The 20,639-nt window shown below is 35.4% G+C and overlaps 1 protein-coding gene across 2 annotated transcripts in view; it reads right to left on the bottom strand.

The window, feature by feature from the left end:
• Positions 1–20,639, bottom strand: part of ASTN2 (astrotactin 2) — a 1,297,121-nt gene that overhangs the window by 679,874 nt on the left and 596,608 nt on the right. The gene's annotated exons all lie outside the window — the stretch shown is intronic.

Below are 20,639 nucleotides of genomic sequence, written 5' to 3'. Positions count from 1 at the left end.
TTAGAGTGACTAGGGAGTCAGATGTTTAATGTTAAATCTCTTATTAGCTCTATTAAATCTCTGTAAAACCATGACTGATGAATCACATCTTCACTGCTTCCTCTCCCTATCAAGGTATATGTTAATACCTGACTATAGCTTGATACCCAGGTAAAAAGCAATTATTCTTTCATGTCCTTCTCCACAGGGGCCAGGCCAGGTACTAGCTCACCCTTTCCATACCATCTCCTCCTAGCTCCAGGAAATCTTTTCCAGAGAGCCTTATTCAAGCTAATACTTGGGAAAGGGGTATATTTCAATACAAATAGATTTTTTTTAAAAGAGAAAATCAGCATTTATACCCCAAGATAAAGCAGAAACCACTCTGGAGACATGAGTACTAGCTTTTTCTCCATAAATAAATAACTTTGAGACCTTGGGTAAAGTACCTCTCTGAACCCAATTACAAAATTAGAGGACTATATAAGATCATCTCTAAGATTACTTCTAGTTCTAAATTCTAATATTGTATTTTAGAGTAATTTCCACTTTTCAGAGAAGAGAAATTTATGGCCCTGAGAGATGAAGAGATCTGTCCTACATCAAGCCTCTACTCCTGCCACATGGATTTATTCACAATTTTCCATGGCCCCTAATGCGTTCTCCCCTCCATTATTTTTCTCTTACTGTTCTCCCCTTTTGGAAGTCCCCTTCTCTCAGCTTTTGCCAGTTCTATCATCCTTCTCATGAAATCCTATGAAGCCTTTCCTGATCACCCCCAAAATGATACATCAGATATTTTTCTACTCCTGTGATCCCACATCAATTCTCTATGGAGTATACACAATTCAGTCTATAATAATTAACTATGCCCTTCCTTTCTTTTGTAGCCCAATTGTTGCCAAGAACTTATTTTTATTTTTTTATTTTTTAAATTTTATTTATTTAGGTTCAATGGAGTCAAGTGACTTGCTCAAGGTCACACAGGCAATTATTAAATGTCTGAGGCCAGATTAATCCATGTCCTCCTGACTCCAGGACCACTGCTCTATCCACTGCACCACCTAGTTGCCCCCTTAAGAACTGTTTTTAGATATTATCCTCATTTAAATTTGCAGCTTATCTTACTAGGCAGATCATAAGCTCCCTGAGGTCTGAGATTTCTAACAGTGCCAAGACAGGGAATCTTACATGCATTAGAGATCTATCAATACCAACAGTTCACATTTATGTAGTGTCTTCCTCTGAAGAACCTTCTGAAATATGCAAAGTTTATTAGCCCTATTTTATATAGGAGAAAACTGAGGCCATATAGGTTAAATGATTTATGTATCAATTCCCTGGGTAGTGACAGCAGCTAGTTGGCACAGTGGATAGAGTGCTGGATCTAGAGTAAGAAAAATGCATCTTCCTGAGTTCAAATCTGACCTCAGATTCTTACTAATTGTGTGACCCTGTATAAGACATGTAACCCCATTTGCCTCATTTTCCTCATCTGAAAAATAAACTGGAGAAATAAATGGCAAACCCTTCTGATATCTCTGCCAAGTAATCCCCAAATGGGGTCATGAGGAGTCAACTGAACAACAACACATATCTATTGAGTATCTGAACCAACTCTGACCTAGGCTTTCACTCTTAGATTAGCTGCTTTCCAAAATACTGTACCAATTTCCAATCAATTTTTCCCCTTAAATAATTTTTTCTACTGTCCAAGATCACAGAGCTGTTTGGAAAAAGTAGAACTTAAACACATGATAGGAATCCCTGTGCCCTTTCTAGCATGCACTATCACAAAATCAAGAACTCAGTGGGACTTTAGAAACTATCTATTCTGGGCTAAAGGATATACCCAGTTTTATCATACTTTGGGCATAATTCCAGATTGCTCTTCAAAATGACTGGATCACTTCAGAGTTCCACAACATCATATTAAAGTCCCAAACATTTGTCATTTCTTCTTCTATCATTTTAACGAATCTGGTAAGTATGAGAAATCTCAAAGTTGCTTTAATTTGAATTTTTCTAATAAATAAATATATAAAACTTTTTTCTTATAACTATATATAATTTTGATTTCTTCAATAAAAAAACCTGTCTGTTGGGGGGTGGCTAGGTGGCACAGTGGATAAAGCACTGGCCCTGGAGTCAGGAGTACCTGGGTTCAAATCCAGTCTCAGACACTTGATAATTACCTAGCTGTGTGGCCTTGGGCAAGTCACTTAATCCCATATGCCTGACCAAAAAAAAAAACCCCTAAAAAATAACTGTCTGTTCAAATCCTTTGACCATTTCTCTGTTTCTCTGTGTCTCTGTCTCTTTCTGTTTCTATCTGTGTGTATCTGTATTATATATGTGATTATATATTTTAAGTTAAACTATTATATTAATGATATTTTAATTAATATGTACTAAATCCCAAAGAGTGACTTTCCCAATTTCACAGAGATAATAAGTTATAGAAATGTCATTAAATTCCAAGTCTTAAAGAGGAAAATTAATTTGCTTTCCACTATATGATATTGCATGTGTGACCTGGGGCACTATGATCTATCCAAAGAACCCTGATTTTGGAATCAGAAAATCATTTAACTTTCTCTGTAATCTTAAGCAAGTCACTTGATGGCTTTAAGTTTCAATTTTCTCAGCTATAACATAGAGTTGTTAGACTAAATGACTGTTAATTAAAGTCTTTTTTTAGTTTTAGTTCTATGATACTTTGAAAATTCCTTACAACAAAAAAAGGGGCTAGATTAATTGGGTTGTAGTACAGTTAGATCTGTTTTAAACTAAATCTCACTATTTTCTCCCAAATATTCTACAAGTCTGAGTTGTTATAATCTCTTCTGCCTGATTTCTCCATTTCTTCATATTATTCTTTCTGAGAAAGTCAGGTGTGAGGTGTTTATATGTTTCCAAATGCCACAGTACCCTTTCCTCCTATTCCCTCTGCATATTATATAAAAAAGCCTATTAAATATTGGGAATTTATGTAAAATTTCCATAAAAAAGAGGAATGGAGTCAACTTTGTGTGCTTTGTGATCTGGGACCATTTAATGGGTATGAAATAAGGATGACTTTACTCTAAATAAATGTTATTGTTCTCTCAAATTCTCTTACTTGTTTCCAGTAAGAGATTAGTAATACATTTGTCCCAGTTCATTGCTATTGCTTTGGTACTTAAAGGTTTTCACCAAGAGGGAGACAAACCAAAGCAATAGACCTTTATTGTGCATTTTAACTTAAAGAGAGGAATAAAGAATAAGTTGAGAGTTATCCAGAGACTAAGACATGGAGGAGTGCTAAGAAGAAGAGTCATCAGTCACTTTGGGAGAGGGTAGGAATCACAAGGATTAACATTGAGGCCACCCTAGTGGGAGAAATCGGGGTGTCATTGATCGTACTATAAGAAATTACCCTTTTGAACTTATTATATCCAGGTCCCATCAAACTCCCAATATCTTTCTGAGTTTAATTGGATTTTTGAACAGACATGTCTGATTGGTTCCCCATCTTTAATTCTAGGCAGGGAAGCCAAGAATTAGACAGAGATGTATGGTCCTCCTCCAAAGCACTGGATTTACAAAGAAAGTTTCTGGAAAGGAAGGATATGAGAATAAATGGAAGGTTTTTTGGAGGAGAATGAAGGGGTACAGTAGGGAAAGTACACTGACACTGGAGTAATTAACTGTGTGACCTTGGGCAAGTCACTTAACCACAATTGCCTAGAATTCAGAGCTATCACCAATCATCCTGATTCATATCTAGACTTTGAACTTGATGACTCTGGTGGAGAATGTGAGGCTGTTCACCTAGCAGAGAATACCTATCACTCAAATTCAATTCACATATATGTCATGGCATCACCTCCCTGATGTTGTGGTCTTCTTCAAAAATGAAGGACAAGTATCATCATCATTGTAGATCTTAAGTCACAAAATCCAGACTTTTTAAGATTATTATACAGACTCAACTGTGTGCTTAATTATCATTCAAAAGAGAAATTTGGGATTTGGTTATGTATAAGTTGTATAGTTCAAAAAGCATTTTGAATAAAGATCAGTACATTTAAATAATTAATCCAAAATGTAACTATTTTGATTCTGAAGTTGGTGGGTAGAGGTATAAATTGAACTAGGGGATTCTCATTTACTTAGGACTGTTATCAGAATTTTTAAAAAAAAGATAAGAAAGCTTCAAAATTTCACCAAAAGAGAAGCATTTGAATTTATTCTACAGAACAAACCAATTAAGGGAAAAATAATTCACCTCTATAAATGATATGGGGATAGGAATGATAAACAAACAAAAAAATGTGTGACTGACATGAACAACTCTATCTTTTGGCTAAGTAAGTTTGACAGCCTATAAAGAGAGACTGGAAAATCCACTTGCAAGGTGCTATGTCTCCCAAGAGAAATCTTGGTCATTTGGATAAAAGAAACCACATCTTATAAAAAACAAACAAACAAACAAAAAATCAGAGGTTCAAAGCATCCTGCATGTTTTCTTTCCCAAACAATTCTGTAGAATCACTAATGGTCTCTTGAGCCTAGTCTAGTAATGCCAACTATGGTTAACACATGTAAAACACTTTTCAATTAACTGGATGAAGTGTGCCATTAAGACAACCTTATAAAGAAAGAAGTGCCCCTGTGCACACCTCAACCCCTAATGAGCATGGTTAGGCTGTTAAAAATGACTTTCACAATAATTTGCCACTATAAAAATAGAATAAGTTGAATGGAAGAATGCTTGTTCTCTCTAATATCATATGTTGATTATTTACATACATGTCATTCCTCATATTTGATAATATTTAATAATAATGTAGATTCACTATCTCCAGGGCATAGGTTATATTTTCCTTCTGTTTTCTAGCATGAATAAATTTATAAAATCATTTTTACAGTCTCAGTTAAATATTATGATGCTATTCAAGTAAAATCAAGTAATAGTGGGTACAATGAATGGAGACTAGATGGAAAAGGATCATGAAAATAATATGAAAGGATAATTGGATCAAAAAACTGAGTAATTTAAAAGTAGTTTGGGAAGTAGTAGTAGGGCAAAAAAACCCCAAAATAAAATAAAATAAAATGAGTAGTAGTTTGGGAAGAGAAGACTGAAGGGCATTTGAACATTATCTTTAAAAAGTTTAAGAGCAGCCACAGGAAATATTTTCTAGGTCTATTTTGTGTGACTCCAACACTCTACAATCACCCAGTTGTGTGACCCTGGGCAAGCCACCCCAACCCCACTGCCTTGCAAAAACCAAAAAAAAAAAAAAACCCAACAAAATAAAATAAAACGAGTAGTAGTTTGGGAAGAGAAGACTGAAGTGACATTTGAACATTATCTTAAAGCTTAAGAGCAGTCATAGGAAATATTTTCTAGGCATATTGTATATGACTCCAATAGTAAAATTGGGACCAATGGATAGAATTTCTGGGTGCATAGATCTTTGTCTAAGTAAAATAAAAGAATTTTAACCATTAGAATTATTTAATAATAAAATAGGAAACCTTACAAAGTAGTGAGTTTCCTGTTATGTTAACTATTCAAGAAGTTAGAAGATACATTATTCAGGATGCTATTGGGAGAATTTATACTTTAAATGGAAATCTAACTTCATAACCTCCAAGATGTTTTCTACCTCTAAGATATTAGTGTTCTGTAAGTCCATTACAGTTTCATTCATTCATTTGACATTTATTAATCACTTTATAGTCTTTGTTTGTTTTTAGTTTTTTGCTAGGCAATGGGGTTAAATGGCTTGCCCAAGGCCACACAGCTAGGTAATTATTAAGTGTCTGAGACCGGATTTGAATCCAGGTACTCCTGACTCCAGGGCTGGTGCTTTATCCACTGTACCACCTAGCTGCCCCCATTCACTTTATATTTTGATATGTACTGGACAAGTATTTATATTTTCCCAAAATTATAAATGGATGAGTCATTGGAACTTAATGAGATAACTTAGGGACATTTATAAATCGAAAAAATGCACTCATTTTCTACTCCATTTGCCCCAGGTACAATATTTTGCTTGTCTACAGATAGGAACAACAACTAGAAAATACGAATTTTCTCAAAAAAAGTTTAGCTTATTTTCCTATTCCTATTCAATCCTGGATACAATCCATTGTTGATCATTAGCATTTTCATATATGTGTATACATATATATTGATAGAACAATTCAAGGAAGTGGTATTTGGTTATATGATATAGCATGTACAGTAGGCAATAGATATTTTTCATCCACTTAGTTTTCCATTTTTCAATGTTTAGGATAACATATTTTGAATAATTATGGATCTCAGTAAAGAGTCTCCATGTCCTTACTCTATCAGGATTCTTTCATGATTAAAAAGGAACATTTAGAGAAACTTTTGATTCATATCTGGTTGTTCTTTTAAATTTATATTTATTTTTATTTTTGTACAAATGATGTTTTTTTAATACATTAATAAAATATACTTGTTTAAGAGCAAACATAATACCACTCCCCTAAAAAATATAGACCCTCATGAACAATAAAGTAAAGGAAAGAGGAAAAAATTAAAATTTAAAAAATTCCTTCCATATCATTGCAATAGCTTATTGTAATAAAAAACTTATTGTATGAAATATCTTAGCCTATTCTACCTCTCCTTTCTTAGTCCCATTACATTTCCCTTTTAGCCATTGACTCCATTTTTACAATGTATTAAAATCTTCAAATTCAGCTCTCTTCTGTGATTCATCCATAAAAGCTCCTTCTACCTGTTCTATTAAATGAAAAGTTTCCTATGAGTATTATCAGCATCATTTTTTCTATTCCAGAATACATGTAGTTCATCATTATTAAGTCCCTCATATTTTCTCCCTCTTCTCAAATCTCTATGCTTCACCTGAGTCCTGTATCTGAAGATCAAACTTTCTGTTCATCTCTGGCCATTCCAACAGGAACATTTGAAATTCCCCTTGTTCATTGAAAGTCCATCTTTTCCCCTGGAAGAGGATGTTCAGTTTTTTTGGATAGTTGATTCGTGGTTGCTTTCTGAGCTCTTTTTGTCTTCTAGAATATTATATTCTAAGCCCTACAAGTCTTTAATGTAGTTGCTGCTAAGTCCTTTGTGATCCTGACTGCAGCTCCATGATATTTGAATTGTGTCCTTCTGGCTGCTTGTAATTTTTTCTCTTTGACTTGGGAGTTCTGGAACTTGGCTATAATATTCCTGGGTTTTTTTTATTTTTTGGATCTCTTTCCAGGGGAGGTCGGTGGATTCTCTCAATTTCTACTTTGCCTTCTGCTTCTAGGATATTTGGGCAATTTTCCTGTAGGAATTCTTTTAAAATGATGTCAAGGCTCTTTTCTCATCATGACTTTCAGGTATCCCACAAATTTTTAAGTTATCTTTTCTGAATTTGTTTTTCAGATCAGTTGTTTTCTCAGTGAGATGTTTCACATTTTCTTCTAATTTTTCATTCTTTTGGTTTTGAAGTATTGCATCCTGACTTCTTGTAAAGTCAGCAGCTTCCTTCAGCTCCATTCTACATCTGAAGGATTTGTTTTCCTCAGAGACCTTTCTTGTTTTTTTCCATCTGGCCAATTCTGCTTTTTAAAGCATTCTTCTCCTCAATAACTTTTTGAACTGTTTTATCCATTTGGCCTAAGCTGGTTTTTAACATGCTATTTTTTTGGATCTCCTTGACTGCTGCTGACTTCTTTTTTCATGTTTTTCCTACATCTCTCTTTTCCCATATTTTCTTCTATCTCCTTCACTTGATTTTCAAAATCTTTTTTGAGCTCTGTCATAGCCTGAGGCCAATTTTGTTTTTCTTGGAACTTGGACTTCCTCATCTTCTAGACTGAGTATTTTGATCTTTTTGGGGATCATAGACAAAGTATTTCTCAATGGTGTTCCTTTTTTCCCCTCTGTTTACTCATTTTCCCAGCCTATGCCTGGTTTTGGGGTGCTTCCTGACCTTTTGAATATTATTGGGACAACCCTCACAAGGATCTCAGTGTATGAAGCTTGTGTCCTCCCTCCTGGTAGGTGATTGACCACAAGCAGACTCCTCTGCCACGGGGCTGAGGTGGGGAGTCTGAATGTTCTATGGGGGGGGCCTAGACTCCTATCAGTAGCTGAACATGGTCAGAGCCCCAAAGTCCTGTTCCAGGGACAGAGGACAAACCTTGGAAGTCTCTCTCTACTCCCCTACATGACTGAGTACTCAAGGCTGTGTTGCCTAGGGGCTCTTGTTATTGGCTCTGTCTGCTTCAAGCTGCTCGCTGAGTGCCCTGAGGGCTGGGCTTCATGCACTCAATCTGGCAGAGGTCCCTGCTGATCTTCCAAGTTGTGCCTGGGTAGTGTAGGTCAGGAAACTGCCCCCGCTGCAGTGAGCCACAGCTCCCAGTGCCCTGGGGCTGCCTCCAGGAGGCTGAAGTTCCTTCACTCTGTTGGGCTGCCCCTCTAACCCCATGGAGCTGAGCCTTTCTGCTATTTTCCAGGTTACTTTGGTCTGGAGAACTGCCTCACTGGATCCCTCTATGGGTTCTATCTCTCAAAAATTTAGTTAGAGTCCTTATTTTATAAATTTTGAGAGAGAGCACCTGAGAGAGACTCTTCTCCTGTTGCCATCTTGGCTCTGCTCCCCAATTAAATCCCTGGTTGTTCTTAACCAAGAGCAATAAACTTAATCTTTTAAAATATCTAAATAACTGTATTTCAATATAATTGACTTTCTTCATAATCTACTCTATTTAATTTAATGATTTTTAATATCAATATAAATTTAAAATGTTGTATTACTTAATTTTAAATTTATTTATTCATTTCAAAACATCATTAATTGGTGCAGGAGAAGCAAGAAGAACCAAGAAATCAATGTATACAATAACTACAAGACATTCAAAAATAACAAAAGAGAAACCTAATGTTATAAAATTATAATAACCAATCTTGGGCCTAAAAAAGAGTTCTGACAATCAACTTCTCTCTGTATTTTGTAGACATGACAGACTATATGAGACTTGATTAAATGAATTTGCTATTTTGTCAAACTATATTTCTCCTCTCCTTTTTTAAAAAAAATATTTGCTATAAGGAATAGGTCTCTGGATGGGGGGAGGAGGAAAGCTATGGGAAATGAATTGATATAAGACTAGAAGATGGGCAGCCTAGGAGGAGGCCTAGTGGATAGAGCACTGGACTTGCAATTAGAAAGACTCATTTTCACAAGTTTAAATCTGACCTGAGACACTTACTAGCTGTGTGATTCCCAGGAAAGTCCCTTAAGCCTATTAGCCTTGGTTTCCTCATCTACAAAAATTAACTGGAGAAAGAAATTGCAAATCATTAGAGTATCTTTGCCAAGAAAACCCCAAATGGGGCTATGGAGAGTCAGATACAACTGAAATGACTAAATAACAAAAACCAAAAAGATCAACGATATCATGAAGTTCTTTATAAAGAAAATAATACATACTTTTCAAAAACAGAAAGAAATTTAAAGTTTATTTTTGACCTCAAAAGTAAAAACCAGGAACAATCTAGATTTCATCAATAAGATAGGATCTTCTATAACCATAAAGCTGTGTGTCTGTAAAGAATTGATCTGCTGTAGTGAGTCTTTCAAATAACTAATTATTCCTTTATCTTATTTTCATTGTGGATTCTTTCAATATCTGTGCAGATCAAACTTGTAAAGGTTTGATATATTTAAGATAGTAGTTATTGATAACAAGGATGATTTATTCAAAGCATTTCAATATTCATCATCATTTCATTCCTTCAATATTCATGTTAAGGAGGCAAAGAAGGCATCACTCTTTTAAAAAAATGGGGAAACTAAATCCAGAGAAGTTCATTGAGTTTCCTATGATCAAAATGTGAGTTATTGGTGAAGTCAGCACTGGAGTCCAGGTCTCCTGATTCCTAAATCCATTACTCTCTCCATCTTACCTACACAAATAGCCCTCAATAAATAGGGCAGCAACAAGTCAATAAAGTATAACTAATACTGTCAATGAGAATTCATGGAATTTCTTTACTATCATTGACAAATTGCAGGAACAGAGAACTAGGCAAAGAGTTTCACTGTTCACCAAGGACTTCCCAAAACCCCACTGGGATTTGAAAAGCAAGTCTGGCCTCAAAACATTGGGCAATATATTTTCCTGTTACCCTCTTTTAGCCAGTATGACATACTTGTATCTGGGGAAGGGCCCTAGAGATTTAGGGGAGGGGGTAGAATTGAGTGAGCATCGTGTTACTGTGCAGGGCTAAGACACTGCTCTAAATCAATCCATATAATGATGGAAGGCATTTGAATTAAACCCATTGTAATTCATTATATTAAAAACACCCCAGCATAAATCTGAACTAGAATTGATTAGTTCCTTTTTGCACGGTTTGCCATAAAAATAAGCAAATTCTCAGAGAACATTTCTTTCTGACTAAAGGGAAAAATGAAAGGTAAGAGAGCATCAGACCAATATTGAATTAGACCTAGTCACAGGACCTAACTGTGCCCCTAACTCACTGTGGGACCTAGAGCAAATTCATTCACCCCGCCCCCGCTTTTCTCCTTAGTTTTGTATTCTGCAAAAGGACAAATTTGAACAACATGGTCTCCAAGCTTCTTTTCAGTATTTCTGAATTAATGGACAAAGAAGAAATACCAAACGGTGCAATCGCAGCATAAAAAGTGAGAGACCTTAAACTTTCTTTGGGGAAAATGCTCACAGCACAGTGACAATGGAAGCACCAAATCACAACTTAAATCCAAGTATATGCTATCATTTCAAAGGGATGTGATGGATTAGAAGCAAGGTTTAAGTCAGACACTAATTAACCTGGATAAAAGGAAGGATGAAGAGGGAAGGTGAAAAAATTTACAAGTGTATGTCTGAACCTAATGTGTTATTGTCCAAAATACAAAGAAACTGAAAGAGAATATTTGGAATCCTGACTTCCTTGAGGAGCATTATGGTACAGGGGAAAATGCAATTACTCAGGAACCAGAGCATTTGCATTCAAATTGCAGTTCCATTTGTTACTAGTTATGAGATCTAGATTATAACTTGAATTTTCTGGAATTGAGTTTCCTCATCTGTAATGACCTATAAGTTCTAAATCTAAGATTCCAAAAAATTAAAAATTAAAATATAGGAATTCAAGTTAGATGGAACCATCTAGTTTTCTCCTTCACTTTACAAATGCAGAATTTGTAGTAGGTTCAGAAAAGATAAGTGGTTCATTCAAGGTCATATAGTTAGAAGGTAGAAGAACTGAGATATGATTTATGACTCAAGAGATATAGTTTAATTAAAAAGAAAAACATTCTTTTTTAAGGTGATGGGGTTAAATGACTTGCCCAAGGTCACACAGCTAGGTAATTATTAAGTGTCCACATTTGAATTCAGGTCCAGTATGTATACTTCAGAAAAATTAAGATATTCTCTATTTGCAATTTGTGATATTTGAAAACACAACCTAGCATATATAACCTTACCGCCCTTCCCCTTACACATAGTCATACACACATTCCCTTTCAGAAACAACTTTTGAAGACATTCCCCTGCTTAGGTATTTCTCTGTTACTGAAGAAACCAACCAGAGACATTTCTAAAAAAGTCTGGTTTCCAAGTTAGGGTTAAATTCAGTAGCATTCTGTTTTGGCCTCACAGATGCTCCTGGTGGAGTTAGGGCTACACGAGCAGCACTCAGAATGTGGTACATCCGCTGAGTCTATTCTTGGATTTTTATAAGTGTAGATACATTTTGGTGTACAGAGAAAAGGTGCCAGACTTTCATTGCGTTGGAAATGTGGGTAAGAAAAGGGGGGGGTAGTGTCAGCCAATGGCCCCTATTTTCACTATTGCCCTCTTTGCATTCACATCTAAATCTGTGTTCTAGGAACATATACACCACAAAAGAGTAACTGCCACATACAATTACTATGGTCACACACAAAAGATATTTATGGATACAGCACAGGAGAGATTTGTATTTAAAATCTGATTTTGATCCTTACTGACTGTACAATACAGGTCAATTCATTTATCACTGAACATCAATTTCCTAATTTATTAGGAGATAAAAGCACACACATCTATAAATATACATATACATTTACATATATAAACACCTATGAATATGCATGTATACCTATGTATGTATTGTATGTATGTGAATATATATTTTCACACACACATATAAATCATATATATACACACACACACACACACACACACACACACACACACACACACATCACATCTATCCCAGGGAGATTGTGAGAGAATTGTATTGTCAACTATAAAGCATAATATTAATCTGAGTAATTAATAACATAATCTTTACTTTATGCCTAACAATTTATGATAAAGATTGCAAAGAAATATAAAATATAGCTCCTTTGAACAAAGAATTTATCATATATAATAGTAAATATACTAATTTCCACTTCAGCTAGTAATATGGTATTTTTGTGCTTCAGAAAGAGTGAGGGAACAAACAGGAGATTTCCAACTGGGGCAACCACATCTCCAAGGAGGACAATGAACTCACAATCAATATAAACTTGGATCTCTGTTCCATTTCCTTGGATAATATCATTGAAGAGAGGAATCATGACTTAAGTTTCTTAGTCCTGCTGGTACCTTACACTCAGTACACACATACACACACACACAAACATATATTTGTGCATTTATACTTTTTTGAGTGTAATGTTAGAATTAGGAAAATCTTATTACTGGTATATAGGGTCAAAAGTAATAAAGAGAAAATAATTATATAATACTATATTTATCAAGCCATATTCCATGAAAGCCTAATAATTCTATTTCATTTGGATAGTAATTCTATGAGAACATCCTGATGATAATTATGCTGATGATAATTTCCTCTTCAATATCACATGTAAAATTATGTATTTATCTCTTACTGTCCTTCAAGATTCATCAGGGTGAAGCTAATGGGGCACAAGTCTTGGCAAGTCCTACAAAGATCAAAAATCTTCAAGTAGCATCCTCAGCAAAAGACCATATGTCTATTGTCCAGAAACCAGCCATGCTGAGCTCAGAGAATTCCATCATTGTGAGGCTGACACATAGTGATTATTATTTTCTAGTCACAGCAACTCACAAAGATTGATTACTAAACAGTGGTAAGAGTTGTGATCTATGTCATTCCCCACATCTGGGAAATCACACGTGTCTTTGGCAGGCTTAATAATAGGCGTACTTCTGTTTTCCTCCAAAATTTCTCTCATAGTATTGATCCAATTTCTTTGAACCAACACTCACAGGATCATTGACTGAACACTGGATGGGACTTAGGAGATCATCTTATCCAAAATACCCAGGGAGAAAATTCAAACCCTGAGAGTCTAACCAGCTTGTCTAAGGTACCAATATAACAAGTGGCAGCCTGGAGATCTCTTGGTTTGGTGTATGTCTCTAGAAAGCAAGTCCTATAACAACAGGCATTCTCTCTCCTGAATCACATTATTTACTGAGCTAAAAGTTCCTTCTATATATTTAAATGAAAAAGTGTTCATTGATCAAAATTAGTTCAAGAGACAGTAGCATATCTTAACATTATTTTGAGCTCATCTGAACTATTTCCTTCACCAGGGAAATAATAGGTTACTCACAGGGTATAGTGTAAAATGGACTAAACGTTAAGTTATATGATCAGGGTTCAGCTTCCAGACTGGCCACTTATAGTTTAATTTCACTCCCATTACTGACAGAAAACAAAAGAAATGTCAAAAACCACAACTATAGTCACAAAAACCAAAACACAATACAAACACAAACACCAAAAAATGCTATCGCTATCACTATCACTACCATAATTAGTATTTTTATATAGCATGTTAAGATTTGCAAAACACTTTATATATCTTGTCACATATGATCCTCACAATAATATTGGGAGGTTGATACTATTTAATCCCCCTCCTCCCCATTTTTTTAGATGAGGGAAAAATTACTTGTCTATAGTTAACAAATGTCAGAGGCAGATTTAAGTTATTGTCTTTTTGCCTCAATGTTTTGAGCTCTATCCTCTGTAGAAGCTGTTATTGGATAAATCGGAGTTTCTTTACTGTGAGTAAGTTTCTCCTCCCTAGTAGCCCACAAGGCCTAAGGATAAACCCCAGAAATGAAAATTTCTGACATAAACAAGTTAGAGTTAAGCAAACAATGAATGGGAGGGAAGAATTATAGGACTCAGAGAATATGGAGAAAGAAAAGACTATAGAGATCACCTTGTCCGGCCCTCTCCCTTTACAGATAAAAAAGCTGAGAGATAAAAATGTCTTACCTAAGATAATATAGCAAATAAACAGAAAACCTGAGATTCAAATCCAGGTCTTCAAAAGAGAAGTCTAGTGACATTGCCTATACAGATTATCATCTTCCCACAGTCTGAGATCTAGAGTGATTAGCGAACATCAACACTGATGACACATCTGAATCTTAAAGCCCACCAGTTTTTCTGGTCTCTCTTCTCCTGATACTTCGATTTGACCTGTCCATTGGTACTTCCTGTCAGATCTTAGTTCTGTCACTTACTATTCTTGGTAGAACAACAGCCTTTATTCTTTTTCCTTTCCCATTCCCTAGATTGAATAGCACTGAAATAAATTCCACTTTCTCTTTTACTTTTGACTTTTTTCCTTACCGTGTGTGTGTGTGTGTGTGTGTGTGTGTGTGTGTGTGTGTGTGTGTGTGTTCTTTTTGTTTATTTGCTTGTTTTATCTTTCATTCCAGGTCAGCGTTTTGGGTCATTATTAGATTCTGAGAAATGTTTCTGGCTGAGAAATTGATTAATTTTGCCCTACAGTTACAGAAAACTAATAATCCTTACCAAGGGATTAAAAGCAACAACAACAAAGGTGAGGGGGAGAGAAAATAGTAGGGAGTTGTCCAGAAGAGTTCATTTCAATACAATGCAACTAAGTTCTAGATGTAGATACAATCATACCTCTGGATGTTTTACTTTTTCTTAAGTATTCCAGAATTCATGATGGACACCATGAATATACACCAGGCTTCCAACAAAGTGGAACCTCACTTCAGTATTTCATGAAACTATGATTTCTTTGTTGTGTGTATGGTTATGGGTGTTGACTCATGAGTCAACTCAGTAGATGATATCTTACATGGTCAAAAAATTCATCACTCTGCAACGACCCTAGTGATGAGACCTAATTTAGCTAAATTAGTCCTCAGGTGGCAGACATATAAAGCCATCACCAGATTATACCAAAGGATTTTTTTTTTACCTGGGAAGTACCTAGCAGAGTTGAAGTTCTCCTAGGCTAACTTCTTGGATAGGTAGCCACTAAGGAGAAACAAATAAGCTGATTCTATTTATTTTCTTATATATAAGGTTTAGCTCAAAGAGAAAGTCCCTTAATATAGAAGTCATGTTTCTAAATTTTTTTTTATATCCTCCTAAGAATCTTTACACAAAATCTAGGCACAAAACAACTGCTCCATAAATATTTTGTGAATCCTCAATATCTGGCTTTATAATATACTCACTGACTAGAAGAAAAAAATATGTAAAGCAAAACACAGTTAGTTCTCCATGTCTTGGGATGGGGAAACTAGAGCAGTATGGGAAGAGAAGCCAAAATAATCTAAAGGAATGGCAACTAGGACTTATATAGTAGAAGGGTTTAAAAAATTGCTTAGCTGGATTTGTTCTTTTTAGATGATAGTTATTCATTGCAAGGAAGAGCTTTTCTTTGAGAGAGAGAGATGCAAAAAAAATCAAACATTATAAACTTATGGAAGAAAAAAAAATATCCATAAAGGGTCACAAATACAACAATTTGGTAACTACCACCATAATTTAACATACTTAAAAATTGTATAAAACAGAGCTTCACAGTACATATATGTATATATTTCTCCTTTTAAAAATTATTGTATATCAACATATTAATGGTTGTTCATAATAATGAAGTTCATAATAAAATTCAAATTTTTTTCTTCCTAAATTTACATATCCTGACAAAGAAAGAGCTATTGTAAAAGGCTTTAAATGCCAGAGGATTTTGTATTTTTTTCTTAGAAGCTATAAAGCCTACAGAGAAGGAAATTATCAGACCTCTGCTTTAGGAGTAGATTATGGACCATAGTAGAAAGAATGCATGGACTGGGGAGGAGAGATTGGAGGGAGGGAGAATAAATAGGAAGCTGAGCTCTAGGTGAGAGGAAACCTCTATATGCTTCAAATACCTCCTGACAGTTTGTTTACTAAATAAGAAACTGGCAGCAATAGAGTGAGTTTCTGCACCAGGCAGGTCTTTTCCCATTTTGATGAAATCACTGGTCCTTTGAAATAATCACTGTGGTAAACACTGCAGAGCTGAGTACCTTGTATCTTATTTAAAAAATTATTAATGAATAAAGCTATGTAAGAACTTAGCTGGAGGTGAGGTAACTTGAAATATACAGAGAAACTACATGGTAGTAAGCAAGAATACTATTGATTTGGAAGGTAGAATCTTAGTTCCTTCCATTCTTGACTGATTGTGTGACTAGTCAAATATTCAAGATTCCTTATCTTGTTTGTTTTTCTGGTAAACATAGCATATCCCTGTTTTGAGGTAAGGGTTTTGAAAACATTAAAGTCCAATAAAAATGTGATTTATTACCATTTAACATAATGAAGCTTCAGAATAGTAGACTACACAGATTGTTTTTGTCAGAAATAAGAATTTTTTATCCAAAAGTTATTGAGAAAAGAGAAAACAACCCTTGCCTTATAGGAGGGTAATATCTCAAATGACCCCTGGGGGTTTCTTTTGCTTTAAGATTAAATAGTGAATGACCCTTGACTAATGATAGCATAATTTAGATGAAATCATGATAATGATAACTGACATTGACATAGTATTTATAAGATTTACAGAGTATTTTTTAAAAATTATCTCATAGACTTGTAAGGGATATGTTAAAGATATGAACTCCTTTTTCTTTCTTACAGAGGAAGAAACAGTCTGAAAGAAGTTAAGCAATTTTCCAATAGTCACACAGATAGCAAATATCAGAAATGGGATTTAAGTCCAGGATTTTCTTACCCCAAGATTAGTACTCAATCCACTATGCTATAAGGCTTCTCAGATCCATGACTGCATGTATTTAGAGAATTTATAAAGGACTTCGGGTAGAAAGAAGTACCCAAGACTCACTGACAATAATATTAAGGATGATGATGACAACGATGATAATGACAACTTAGGAGCAGAGTAGTGGTCTCCAAATCACAAAAAACACATTCACATGCAGTTTAAAATACATTTTAATCATTAGAATTCCACAAAAAGTACATGGATGATATGATGGGAGATTACAACAAAAATCCAATGAAGAACACTGAAAAAGAATAGGAGTGATGATTATCATGATAAAGGTGATATTGGCAATGATAGGTAGTTTTTTTCTTTAAGGTTTGCAAAAGAATTTGCAATTATCACTTTTGATCCTCACAACAAGTTTGGGAGGCAAGTGGCATTATTATTCCCATTTTTATGGATGAAGAAACTGAGACTGAGAGAGCTTAAGTGACTTGCCCAGTGTCTAATATCAAATCTGAGTTCATATCTTTCTCATTCTAGGTCTAATGCTCTATGTAACATACTACCTAGGAACTGTGTGTCAAAAAAAGATAATTTAGGCTGGTTACAAGAAGAGGAAAAAAGGATGACAGGAAGATAAGCAGATTGCTTTCCTAGTATACTTGAAATATCAGTAGAAATCAAGAAAGACTACAGATCACTGGGTAGACATCTAGTAGTATTTTGGGAAAACATGGGTGAGAATAAACTAGAAGGGTCAGGCCTTGGTAGGGTGAAATCTACATCATTGTGGGAATCTCTGAAATCAATGAGATCCATGTGAATATTTGAAGAATGAGCAAGGTTTCACTTACAGGAATAAATGGAGGTTTTTTAAGACTACTGTGGGAAGAAATTTCAACAGTTGAGCTTCAATTGTTTCCTCAATCAAACCAGAAAGTTAGATAACCATTGTGCCTAAACTTCAGCACTTCAGACTAATAAATGAGTTATCCAAAGTCCCAGATGGATCGACAAAAGAATTATTTTAATATTTACATGGAATTATGATTTATTGGTATAGGGAAGACCCAGAGAAGAAACTGACTCTACCTTGATGTTAGAACGTGTCCTGCAACTTATTGTCAGAGCGGAGGCTAGGGTCCTGAGAAGTTGAGTGATTTGTGGGATTCTAATGACCAGAAAGTATTAGAAGCAGAAGCTGAGCCCAAGTTTTTTCTGAATTGGAAGCGGGAACTGGAATCATCTCTCTTTTGTATAACTCTAGTTGTTAATTACTATTATTGTATTTAATGAGTTGAATATTGGTGATTATATTGATTTTTTAAAAAGCACTTTACAAATGAAGATTGTATAATTTCTCTAAGTATATGCAAATACAAGTTAAAGAGAAAGTATTGCCTAATGAATAGAGTGTTGGATGTGGAGTGCTATGCATAAGACTACTATAGACAAAATCATAAGATCTTGGTGTTTCAGATAATAATGTACTTAGAATAAAACAATTAGATTTTGATATTGACATTTGACTAGTTCTGTAACCCTTAAACATGTCATTTCTACCTTCTCTTCTACTTCTCTTGGATGAGGTGAAAAGAGTATTAAGTCTAATGATTATTCTTTCCAGTTTTCCCATTCTGGGATTTTATGACCATCCCTTTAGTCTCTCCCCTTGACACAGGATGAGTAATGCTACCCAGGATACACCACCGGTGCTAAGCAGAGCCCAGTTGAACCCAGAGGACTGCTATAGAGGCATCCATTTTGCTCACCTCCCTACCTCTGCCCTTGATTACCTCCTTCATCCAAATCAAGAGGCAGGCAGCCAGGGTGATGAAAATCGGTGAGGCCAAGAGGCCCTGGGCTTTTATCTGTGGTGATGACATGGCTGCATGACATGTAGCAGTAATGAATTGCACTCTTTGCTGAAATGAATAAGTTGTGGTTGGTGATGCAATGATCAATTTGCTCCATCACATTAAGCTGCCCATTCATCACCTGTACCTGCTGTCAGGAGCCCAGGGCTGCTTTTATTGGCCATCGGCAGCTGCCATTATTGACAGAGCAATAGACTTTGAAGATGACTTCTGCCTGCTCAAGACTGCCTGCCATTGATCCCAGGCCCTGATATAAGGTCTGGACTGTGCTAAGTCACTGACTCAGCCTTTTTATTGATTCTACTAAAGGGGGGAGGCGTGATTCTAGAAATCAAAAACCTCACCTATGTGGGTCATTATATTTTAGGCTGTGCAGGCTAGGGTCCTGGGTGCTAGGCCCATCTCTTCCAGTAAATAACCGTGTGAAAATGGGCAATCCATTAACATCTCTCTAACACTTTATATTTCCATGTATATAATGAGGAGGTTGAGTATTCAAGTTTGTAAAGAACTTTACTTGCATATAATTTGATCCTAAAGTCAACCCTAGAAGGTAGGTGCTGTTACTATTTTTATTTTACAGATAAGAAAAACTGAAGCTGTCTCTAATATGTATTTGAGGCAGGATTTAGGCTCACATCTTCTTGACTCCACTGTTCTATCTGGTTCTTTTCTAGGTACTTATTATCAAATTTCTCAAGCCAGAAGGAGTCTAAGAAACTACATCATATATAGAAGCTATATCTAATTCTCTTTGTTTACAGATAAAAACACTTGACTAGAGATACAAAGTATGTTAAGTTATAGTCACAAGGGTAGTTAAGCATTAGAGGTTCTTAACACACTTTGTAGAATTGTTCAATTGAAGTGGTCACCCAATTTCATTAAGTAGAAGAGCCAGAATTCCCGCCTTTAGTCTATTACCTCTTCAACCCATTCTTCAGTGATACCTAAGCAATCATTTTAATTCACTACTTTGTTCATTTAACTTTCTGTTAAAAATAAATACCCCCTTAATTCATTCCCTTTGAAATAAAGTATAAATTCCTGTTTATCCAGGATCAGGAGTCTTTTCCTTGCTCCACACTGTCTTTTGAAGAAGTTCATGGTCTTTCAGAAATCAGCCACTACTAATTAGCTATTTACCAAGAATTGATGTGCCTACTATATACACATGATTGCATTATAAGATATGGGGAGCCATAAAAGAAAAAAGAAATGACTTCTAATCCTAAGAAAAATTTTTATGGTTAAAATGGGGTATATCAAATTTACACATCATTATTGCTAATATTAGCATGGAAGGGATAGGAATGGAGGGGAATAGATCTATGAAAGTAGAAGGAAATCCTGATGAGGAAATTTCCTCCACCAATATAAATGGGTAGTTGCATTGCAAGCTTCTGTAAACTTTTCTAATAACTATGGAATTTCTCTATGCCCCAGAAATCTTATAATATAATGACATGTACATAGTAGGCACATCAGTAATGAGTATATAGATAATTAGCATTAGCTGGCCTCTGAAAGGCTATAAGCTTCTTCAAGAGACAGTGTGGAGAGGGCAGCTAGGTGAGACAGAGGATAAGGCACTGGCCCTGGAGTCAGGAGGACCTGAGCTCAAATTGCATCTTAAACACCCAACATTTACTTAGCAGTGTGACCTTGGGCAAGCCACTTAGCCCCT

Source organism: Macrotis lagotis, chromosome 1 (assembly GCF_037893015.1).
Source record: "Macrotis lagotis isolate mMagLag1 chromosome 1, bilby.v1.9.chrom.fasta, whole genome shotgun sequence".
NCBI lineage: Eukaryota > Metazoa > Chordata > Mammalia > Peramelemorphia > Peramelidae > Macrotis > Macrotis lagotis.
This window is presented reverse-complemented; position numbering and strand designations above follow the sequence as displayed.